Raw genomic sequence first — 11,224 nt, 5'->3', positions numbered from 1 at the left:
TAAAACAGTATTCAATGTGGGATAAAATCATACAGTGGAGGTATGACTTTGCAGCATTGACAGTTAAGAAAGGTCTGATTTGTTTAAAATGTTGCAAGTTGAATTTAATGGTATTGGATACTTTCTTAATATGTTTGTTAAAAGTCAAGTTCGAGTCCAGTATGACTCCAAGATACTTGAAGTGGGGGACTAGTTATATTTCTGCTGTGTTAAAAACACCTTGGATCCTTCGATTTTGACTGGTCGTTTACTGAACATCATGCATACTGTTTTTTTTACATTTAACTGTAAGCAAATGTTGTTCAGCCAGTGTTGAACCTTGTCCAATGCATTTGAGAGACAGGATGAGATAATTTCAGTGTTCTTCCCGTGTACAAAGATGACCGCATCATCGGCATATATTTGCACATTCAACTCAGGACATACATTAGGCAAGTAATTAATGTACAGAGAAAACAGTAATGGTCCAAGAATGGAACCTTGTGNCGCCGAGAGTGAGGGGTCCACAGCACGTGAGTAACACAGCAAAGGCTGCACTAAAACGATCCAGGTTCCTACTAACCGATCAGGCCTCAGAATGAGACCTGGTCGGGTAAATAAATAACCTAGGCTCACCGCCCGTCGTCAGTCCGCTGAAGGAAGGGGAGGTAAGTGCCTAGTGGTACACCGGGGGGCGGGACAGAGGAGAGGAGGCCGCCCCCTCTGCTCGCCGCCAGGCACAAGCTCGGTCCATCGGCTCGGATCCAAGGCGACGGCCCGACTGTGGCCCAGGGAGATAGGGCGGTAGTGCCGAGACGGCAGCTATCCGCCATTAAGAGGTCCTTTGAGGGACCTCTAGTAGCTTTCCGGTCGGCGGATTACTCTAGAGGGGCAAAGGGTGGGCAAGTCCCTCTCGAGAGGAGGCCTACTGTATTTTTTTCCGACCGTATTCGCCGACCGGAGTGTCGGATAGCCAAACAATTCCTTCCGTCTCGAGTTGCCGAGTTTGGCGACAGAAATTTTGGACAGCCAATTAATCTGTCCGGCCCCAAACAAAAGGATACAGGTGGTACAGGAGGAATGTGTGTGGAGGCGAGTAAGGAGTTCATCCACAAAACTCGCACTTGGAGTTACAGGTCTCAAATGCTTCGGAAGAGGATTGTCTACTGGTCCTACTCTCGGCCCCAGCACCACTCTCCGTTGCACACACCTCCGGGGAGCGCTCGGCAAAACAATGGACAAGCCGAATCGTCTGGTCCCGCCCGAGGCGGCAACTCGGCCGACATTAGACAACCAATTTCCCGCGCGTTCGTTCTCGAACGGCCGTGTTCGGTCGACATTAGTTGGTCGGCAGCCAAATAATTCTGTTGTCCCGCGTAATTGCAAAATTTGGACTAACGAGGATTGGACAGCCAATATTCCGTCGTGCCAAAAAAAACAAAACAGGGACAATAGACGGACGACAAGATGTCCTTCGCTGTGTCTTGCTATTCGTGATCGAGAGTAAGTTGTAGTTCGACAGTGACCTACCATGTAGACGAAACAAAAAGTAACAAATGCAAACCCCTATCTTCACCAGGTCGACAACCTGCCTTTAATTAAGGTTTCAGGAAGGTAACTGAAACACCTGCCGCAAAACGTATGAAGATTTTACTTTCAAGCTGAAAGTTATTTTGTACTTCGGATTATATTGGTTTCAGAGAGTCACCAATATGTTCACATTTAGATTAGTGGGACTTAAGCTTGAAAAGTGTTGTAAAAACGCGTCTTTGCCGTCTTAGGTTTCCAAAGGGACAATAAATCAGGGTGTCTCCCCTTTAGTGTAACAAAATGTCATTTCATAGTCTAATTTGACTTTTTATCTTAATTGTCTATCTGTGATAATCTTTTTAATTTTCCTTACGTGTATCATTAAATTGTAAAAGGCCAACAATTTCATCGGTTGTCATAGAAATTATTTTATTTATACATTCACATTGTAACAGTCTTTACTTTCCACACTAATCGTCTCGCATCTATATATCAACGCACACACACACAACACAACACACACAACACAACACACACACAACACACACACACAACACAGATCACACACACAAACACACACCACACACATCAACAACACACACACCACACACACACGACTACACACCACACACACACAACACACACACACATATAATTTTTTTTCGTTTGCTTATCTTCACGCTCACTTTTTTTGTAATTAAAAAGCGGGGGATGTCGTCCACCAAGAGTTTCACCCCCCGCGCGGTGGGAGACCCCCGCGCGTCTCGTACGGTCCCCCCGGCGCTCTCTGGGTCCTCTTTCCCTTTTTTTACCAATTTTTTTTTTAGTATTAAACTTGTTAATTAACTAAGTTTTTATATACTAACGTCATGTCAGTGCTAAATGCACAAACTCTTTTACATACGGTATCTAAAGAATTAAAAACGAGAGTTCACCCTGCGCCGGGCAGTTTCACGTGGATAAAACTTTTTTTTTCGTAAAATTGAAAAAGTTATAAATTTTTTTATTTCAGAAGGACCCCCCTCGAAACGGGGGGCCTGGGGGGATACAACTCCAGGATATTTTTTATCGTGAAATGCGGGACGAATCGTGCGATAATACGCGCAACTCGACTAAATAGCTCGGAAGGTAACATTGTCAAAAGGCGCCCAATCGTTGCACAATATACGCACCCCTTTACAAAAACGTCATTCTTTCTAAGCGTGAAACATCGCTGCGCCATTTTTTGTATTTCCCTTTGCGGATTTGTTTACAAACTCCGTGGGCGAGAAATACTTTACACGTTTGATGGGTGTTCCGTGCGGGGTTTTTTCTTTAGAGAACCGCGCGCGGTGACCTCCGAACTGATAAAAAACACAACCCCCCAGGGCTTTAAAAAAAAAAAAAGAGCCGTTCCGCCCCCGGGACTTTGTCTTTTTTTCAAAAAACTCTTCGGTGACGGGATTTCCAAGTCGAAAGAAGAAGATCTAATCCGGAAAAGAGCAATCGTTTTCGGCGACGCCCGGAGTGAGTGCGAGAGGGGCGAGCAGAAAGTCTCAGGTCATCTCCCGCCCTCGGACAACTCTCTATATTCGTGTCCCGTCCCCCCCGAAACACACCTTACAACCGTAATCCGTTAAAGAATTTGACTTAACCCCTTCATGTTTCAATTGAGACCTAAAAAATCTATGAGAAATTTCTTTTTAGTTGAGAAAGGGCTTACATTTTGCGAGTTTTTACACTGCGTTGTAGAAAAAACCGGTTTTAAAAAAACAAGGTTACAACTTTTGAAAGTGCATTAACATTCATCGAGGGGCAAACCGGTGAATTTGTTTGGTAAAAAAAACCGAGTGAAGGAAAAACCAAGAACGAGACTTGGGTACTGACGTTCGGTACTTGAGGCAACATTCTCGTACTTGGTTCCTTCTCCTGCCTCCAAAAAAAAAAACTGTCGAAGTTTCGGTCTCTCTATTACGGAGTCTTAATTTCTTTCACAAACTTTACAGAATAATTTGGGCTTCTTTCGTCAAAAAAATAACGACACCAAAAAGTCTTTGGTCTCCGAAAACAAGATTCCTCCGACACGTTTCCAGTGTGTAGAGCAAGAACTTAAGTAGCGAAGTGAGCAGCAGAGTGGTTTTGTCTCCCTTTAAGGACGAACCGCGCGCAGGCCGTAACAAAATTACTCGTTAGGTGTCCGGAGCCCAGCCGAACACCCGCTGCCGAGGAACCGTCGAGTTGAAGTTCACAACAACTACGAAAAAGGACCCGTTATAAGACTTCCCGAGGTTTTGGAGCATCTCTCTTACCGTTTACGGTCAATTTTACGTGTTCCTTGTTGCGACTCCCTAATACAAGCGACAACAAGAATGAAAGATAAAAACGTTTCCGTGTAAAATCTCTGTTTTTCAGCGTTTGTCTTTTTCGTTGTTCTGTTTCGCGTCCTGACTTGTCACTTGTTGCGTTAGTTAATGACAACAGACAAAAGTTGGCTGTTTTCAAAAATTACGACATAAGTCTTCTTACTCGACCTTTGAAAGCCTGGTCCTAAAACAAAAAAAAGTAAAAAATTGAGTAAATTTCAGCGAACGGACTAATCATGCGCGTTACCAATTTGCGAGAATTTACTACTGAAGGGAATCTGACTTTTTAGATTAATTTTTTTAGAAATTACAAAAGCGTGACCGAAGGGAATGTCTACCTTCTTTTACTACTTTTTTTACCGTCTAATTTTCTTTTGACGCCCAACGATTCGATATAAATCTACATATCTGCGTCCTTAAAAACGTTGTTTTTATTTTGAAAGGTACATTGTTTGTTATAGTAGTTGAAACGAATTTATATTAAAAAGTAGCTTAATTTGAAAAAAAATTAGTCGAATTTTTAAACTAAAACCCCGGCTAAGGTTTTCACTTCAATCAGGTTTTTTACAACCATTTGTTTTTACGTTCGGTTAAAAAGGACAAAAAAAGAATTCCCTTTCTTCTATTTGTGTATGGTTTGAATGTGGGGAGTTTCAAAAAAGGAATCCGAAAGTTGAAAAAACCCTTTACGTTTTGAGCGTCGAAACAACAAGCCGGAAGTCGGAGCCGGGTTGAACGTACGCAACTCGAAAACCCAAACCCCTCCCCGGACCCCTACAAAATATGTCTTACAATTCGGAAGTTTGAGAAAAGTTATTACAACACCAAATTTAAATGTTTGTAAGATCAATCACCTTCTTAGTTTCCAGGGGGTTAACGCGGTTTTGTTTAAACCTGTAAAAGAGTAGGAACAATTGCGTAGGTTCGTTTACTTAAACAAATATTTAAAACAACTTTTTTTATTGATCGAAACGGCTGTTTACAGGTTAGTTTTTGCTGGGGGGTCGGGGCCTTTTTATTATTTGCTCGTGGAAGGGTTCATCTCGCTTAAAATAACATAAACCTTTTAAAAAGACTTTTCTTGGTTTAGGGACGAGTGTTCGAGGGAACCAAAAGAATTTAAGGAACGACAACACAAAAGTTCTAGTGGTTAAAATAGGTTTTTGTAAACCACTCTTACAACTTTTTAAACTGAAAAATGGTGCAAAACTTTTGAAAAATTCGAAAAAATTCTTTAAGGAAATTTTTGAAACTTTTTGAAAAAATTTTTCTAAAAAGATTGCAAAAACTTATTTAAAGGTTTATTCTTTTATTTTTCAACCCGAAAAAAAAAAAAGTTCCAAGTTTCTGAACAAAGTTGGTTCAGGCTTAAAAAAAAGGAGGTTTTTCCGAAATTAAATTTATTTGAAGGGCAAAAAAAAAGGGGTTAACATTCCTGTTAACCCTTCTTTTCATAAAAGCCGGGCGTAAAACCGTTTTTAAAAATGGCACTAAAAAAAATGGTTTGTCAAAACCGTTTTTTTGGTTAACAAAAAAACCGGTGATTGTTCTTTCACGTAAAGGGACGTAGAACTTTTTTTTTTCGAAAAGGAAGACCAAACTTTTACCAAAAAAAACCCCGCCAAAAAAAAAAAAAAAACAAAAGGAGAAGGCACTTTAATCGTAAAAGAGGTTGCCGACGTTTTCTGGCTCCCCGTTTTGTGGACAAAAAGGTTACTGGAGTAGTGGACCAAGGGTTAGTCGGCCGGGGCCAAAGGCGAGGTGAGGTTGATGAAGACCGGTCTTATTGAAAGGCAAGGGAACACCTGCCTTTAGAATTCACACCCGGACCGGGAACAATTCGCAGAATTTCCGAAAAAAAAACCAAGAAACGGTCAAAGGGCAAAGTTTTTAAAAAAAAAGAACCGGCTACGGGAACACCAAAAAAAAAAAAAAAACGGATGCACCTGATTAAGGAAGGACGAAAGAAGGACTTTTTTTCTTGTTGAAAGGGACGAATTAAGTTTCCGGTCGAAAAGGAAGGAGGTTGGACGGGGGTTCGGAAAAAACAAAAGAAAAAAAAAGAAAATGGCCACCCGGGTAAGAAAGATGGAAAAACCCCAAAAGGGTGTTTGTATTTGTTTTGTCCAAAAATATTTTTATGGTTTCACCAAAAAAAAGGAGAATCTTTTTCAAACCGAATCACATAAAACTTCAAAATTTTAACCCGGTATTTTCGAAGGGGACCTAACCGAAAAAAACAAGTTAGGTCGTTCCCCCATGTTCCCTAACGAAAATTCCAACGTGTTTATCAAAGTAATCAGTTTTTTGAAAGAAAAATGGAAAAGAAAAAAATTTTGTGCGGAAGGAATGACAAAAATACCTTTAAAAACTTGGGAAGAATTTCCATTATTTAAAAAAAAAAAGCACAAAAATTTTCAGTCCGGTTAGCCGGACACCCGTTTTGCATAAAAGTCAAAAGAAACAACTTTAAAAGTTCGTAGTTTTTGGGTTTAAAGTTGACCAACTGTTGGGTTGTTTCCCACCCCCGGAAAAAAAAGTTTTAACGTGCTCTAATCCCCGGCAGGACTCACACCGTGAGCTCCGGTCGTAACTCATATGTCGGGTTGACACCGGGCCCACGCCCTGTTTCCCCCGTTCGGAGGAGAGGGAGGATGGGCCCAGGGGAACCAGGAATGTTTGCTTTTTAGTAAGCAGCTCTGAAAAGAGCTTTGTACCTGACAGTGCTTCTGCAACGGAGTGCTGAAGAAAGGTGGGAGTAGATGGTAGGGCCTACTTCCTATTTATACGGAAGTGAGCCCGAAGGTGGGGCCCATGTAATAGGTGGGCGTGGATTAAGTCTGTCAGTGCTGCACACGTGCAGTGGGATTACCCAATAGCGATAGCCTTAGAGGGCGAAGCCTTATACGATATAGAACAGACACACACAAAACTAATCGCATCAACAATTGATAACAATTATTTTAACATTTGGAAAGAATCAGGGCAGGGAAACAATTACAAAAAAGTCATAATTTATACTTTATTTTACAACTTGAATTGCCCCTGTTGACCATATAATCCACCAGAGGTGTGGACTCACCAATTTGATGACTTTGGACTCGACCCGACTTGGACTTGAACACCAATGACTCGGGACTTGACTTGGACTTGAGTCTTCTGACTTGAGGTGACGTCATACTTTAATTCAGGGGTCTCCAACACGTAGATCGCGAGATGCCGCTAGAAGAGCAGACTCCCGTCGGGGAGAGCCTAATCTTCAGCCGCTCCTACTCTTGCGGGGGAATCCAACCGTGCAGGCAGGGGCGGGACGTTATTCTGCTGGGCCACCATGTGGCAAAGACTTGAGACTTGCAAAACAATGACTTGGTCCCACCTCTGGAATCCACCAAAGGCGAGTGTATGATGTATGATCATCAAACACTCTTGTTCTGCACCCTTGTTTGAATCAACTTGCCACTAAAGCACAACATGTCCCGGGTTGTGGTCGAGGTCAAATTGCTAAATCGTTTATTTGTTTGAACGGTTGGTGAACTATGGACATTATGCTAATTACTGTAAAATGATCAATTCAAGTCAATATTAAATGGCGTTTAATGAGATGTGTAGGGTTTCTTCAACATGTTTTAATGGTAATATGCACAGTGATATGTGTTGGCCTATTATATTGCATATTTGCATAAAGGTATTTTTTTTTTTTTTTTAAAGTCATCATTGGGATTTGTGTGGATTAACACGAGTGGGCTGACGGGTGAGTGGGAGAAAGTATTACGTTTCACTTTCTTTTTTTGACTTCAAAATACTTTTCACTTTTTTCCAAATTCATAAATCCCACATTGAACAACACCATTAGAGAAAACAGGGCGATTATAGGAGTCGGCTGTACAAAACATTGTAGTTTCCCTATGCCATATACATCAATAAGTTCCGCGGGTGCATCACAATTAAAGGTCACGTATTATAATTATTTAAACAATATATAATAGGTCTCAGATATAAACAAAACGTGTCTCTGAAGTTGTTTTGCTCAAAATACCAAACAGATCATGAATTATAGCATCCCATAAACCCCTCTTTCTCAGCCCTTTTCCAAAAGTGCTGATTCTATAGCTCTAAATGCAAATAAGCTGCTGCTGGCCACACCCCTTTGTGGACATGTCTCTGTTTCCCTGAGGTCAAGTTATTGGGTTAGGAAATGACATGGGATCAGATGTTTTGACAATTCAACAGCAACCACTGTCTTTCCTCCCTTTGCAGGAGGAAAACCCATCTTTTCCAACTCCACTTCCAGCGCTCGGGTTTTTTTATCTCTGTAGGGAATAAAGCCCTGTAACTCTGCAGACACGTCTAATGATTTGTTTGGAATTGTATGCACATATAATTTTAGATGACACCTCATCCTCCCTGTAGAGTTTAAATGCACTCATTGCAAGTCACTTTGGACAAAACTGTCTGCCAAATAAATGTACTGCACAGTGTAATGAGCAGCCCTTAAAATAGAGTTGTTTTTTTGTGTATTGTCAACAGTAGTCAAGTTTCTTAGCGGTAATTAAGGCAAGCTGTCACAATTCTGGATACACTGTAAAAACAGACTACAAAACACTCAGTTTTTCTAACGTTTTCTTGTAAATTATTATCAGTATGCAAAATCTGAAAACGTGTCTATTTGGTGTGCAGCTGCCCTTTTGGTGGAAACAATGTGCCGTTTGACAACTAATTTGTTATTCATGTTCCAAAAATACGACACAATAAATAATTGAAAAGAAGATAAGGTCAAACAGATGCAAATGATACGTTATTAACCCTCTTACACATTCACAGAGTGCCTATTAAACAGATTAATACACACAACATCAGCAACACAGGTGTTACTGTGGCATTTATCCTCTTTATGCTGTTTGGCAGTCGCTCTTATTTCCATTTATCATTCAAACAAATAGAGTTATGAAAGTACACCGGATTTGAAAACCATGACGGATGAATGAACCACCTGTGTGTGTGTGTGTGTGTGTTTCAACACCTGTGTATGCGTGTGTGTACGCAGATGTCTGTGTGCATTGTGTGTCTGTTTATGGGACGGTGTGAGTTGTCATTGGAATAAATACGGAGCGATTTGCATATTAAGTGATTTGTCAGAGAAGTGTGGATGGGTGATAAAGTAAGTATTAGAATCCTGTTGGCTCATATTCATCGGGATTTGTCATTGTTTCCTCTTCTCCTCCTCCTCCATTGTAATTTTTTCCCTCTCTTCTGCAGGCTGTTCATTTTATGACCCAGATTTTCTTTTTTCTCCCTGCTTTCTCTTTCTCAAAACTTTATTTCCTATCACAGGATGTCCCTCCTCCTCTGAAAGCAATTCAATTTGTTCTCCCATTATGTGTCTGTGCTGTAAATAAGTCATTGGCAATTCTTCTACTTCTGTACGGTCGGCCTGGTTTGGACAGTTTGAGCAGCCCCTGTTTGTGTTGCTGAAGGACAGCCGGCTGTAAGCAGAGAGCTGTCCGTAGTGAAGGATGTAGGAAGTGTGGGTGGATGACTCACAAGTTAATATGCACTTTTCATGTCTGGCGATACATTAAGTTAAGACCACAAACGTGACGTCAAAATCACATTATGACACAGAAGAGATTGATTATGGGAAGCAAACCCAGACATCACACAACGTAGCTTTACGGGACCAAAACGGAAAATAAGTCTTACCTTTGCTGTTTTCAGACCAAAAGTTGTGTTCAATGTCATTAAAACGCTACTGAAGGTTAATCCAATGTCTCTGTGTCACTTTGAAGTGATTACTGATAATCCATTAATTCAATTTGTCAAAAACTGAGATTTCATATTAGCACTATGAGAGCTACAACCCAGCTTCCGGTTTTGGGCATTCTGGCTACACATCACTCATTCACCAATGGGTAATGTTTAGATGGATTTGAGGAACTTCCCCTCGATTCTATTAGCCCTAATGGTTCAAAAGAGATGTCAATCATCAAAATCGACCGAGGAGGGCCAGAGATATGGAAAATGCACATTTTTTTGCTCAGGGCTCATTTAGACGCTTCTTGTGAGACTTGACTTGCTGAGTTTCTTCCCGTTAAGTAAAGGGAGGGAATCCTCATGACACGCATTTAAAATTTTTTATCATCCGATAAAACAGACCAGTCTCTGCCAGTCTTTTTTTTTAAATGTTTTATCCGATGACGTTATCAGTGATTTTAAGCTGATTAATTACCGAAATAACATCAACCCTGTGGGCGGCGCCATTTTGACGAGTCACATGACTTATTTTACCGGACGTGATGTGAACTATGCCTTTGGTGTCGAGGACAAATTGACGTATGTGCTTTGTTCATGTTGTTTACTGTAGTTACTCTCACAATTATATTTAAATATGCCTCTGTGGTGACACCATATTGGGGACCATAATTCAGCTTGTTTGTGTTGTTGCTACAGGGACCCTTTATGGGAAACACCGGTAGCGTTAGCTAGTCATTCCTGCTAGCTTGTCAATGAGAGCAGTTCNAGTCTTACATATCTAACAGAAAACAGTGTGTTTGGTCAACGGTGCCAAATCGCCCTACCTTGTGAACCCTGTTGGGGTTCCACAAGGTTCCATTCTTGGACCATTCCAAGAATGGAACCTTGTGGAACCCCAACAGGGTTCACAAGGTAGGGCGATTTGGCACCGTTGACCAAACACACTGTTTTCTGTTAGATATGTAAGACTTCAATGTATCGAAACTGCCGAAAAATGAGTCAGCTTTGTAAGGAGCACTTGGTGGTCAACAGTGTCAAAAGCCTTCCTGAGATCAAGGAAGACGGCACCTACTGTACATGTTGGCTCGTGTCCAACATACATTTAACCTTTTCCAAAGACACAGTTAGCTGTCTCAGATTAGTTTTGACACCCATTTCTCAGCTATCTTAGAGACACAGGGGAGGATGCTGATTGGTCTGTAATGGGACATCATTGCCTTATCGCCAGATTTAAAGATCGGTGTCACCGTGGCCACCTTCCAGGATGATGGAACTTCCCTCGTGCTAATAGATGGATTCACTAACATAGTAATTGGTTTTATTAGACTGTCGATATGTGTTTTTATAAAGTTGGTGTCTAAATCATCTGCAACCCTAGCCTTAGAACCTCTTACCCCTAAGATTATATTTTTTACCTCCACCTCTGTGGTTTCCTCCAGGTCAAAAACGGGGTGTGTATCCACAGTCGGGTTAGGTGACTGTCAGTGGATAGTCTGGATTTCAAGCTCTGCTTTAGAAGTTGGTCTCTAGATTTCATAAAATTCCTGCATTGTAGATTCAGCCAGGGAAGATGATGTTCCTTCCTGTCCCTAAGGCACCCTCTCCTTGAGAAGGAAGACATT

The sequence above is a fragment of the Notothenia coriiceps genome, unplaced genomic scaffold, assembly GCF_000735185.1.
Source record: "Notothenia coriiceps isolate Sejong01 unplaced genomic scaffold, NC01 NC01_scaffold00037246, whole genome shotgun sequence".
NCBI classification, from domain to species: Eukaryota; Metazoa; Chordata; class Actinopteri; order Perciformes; family Nototheniidae; genus Notothenia; species Notothenia coriiceps.
Note: the sequence above shows the minus strand (reverse complement) of the source record.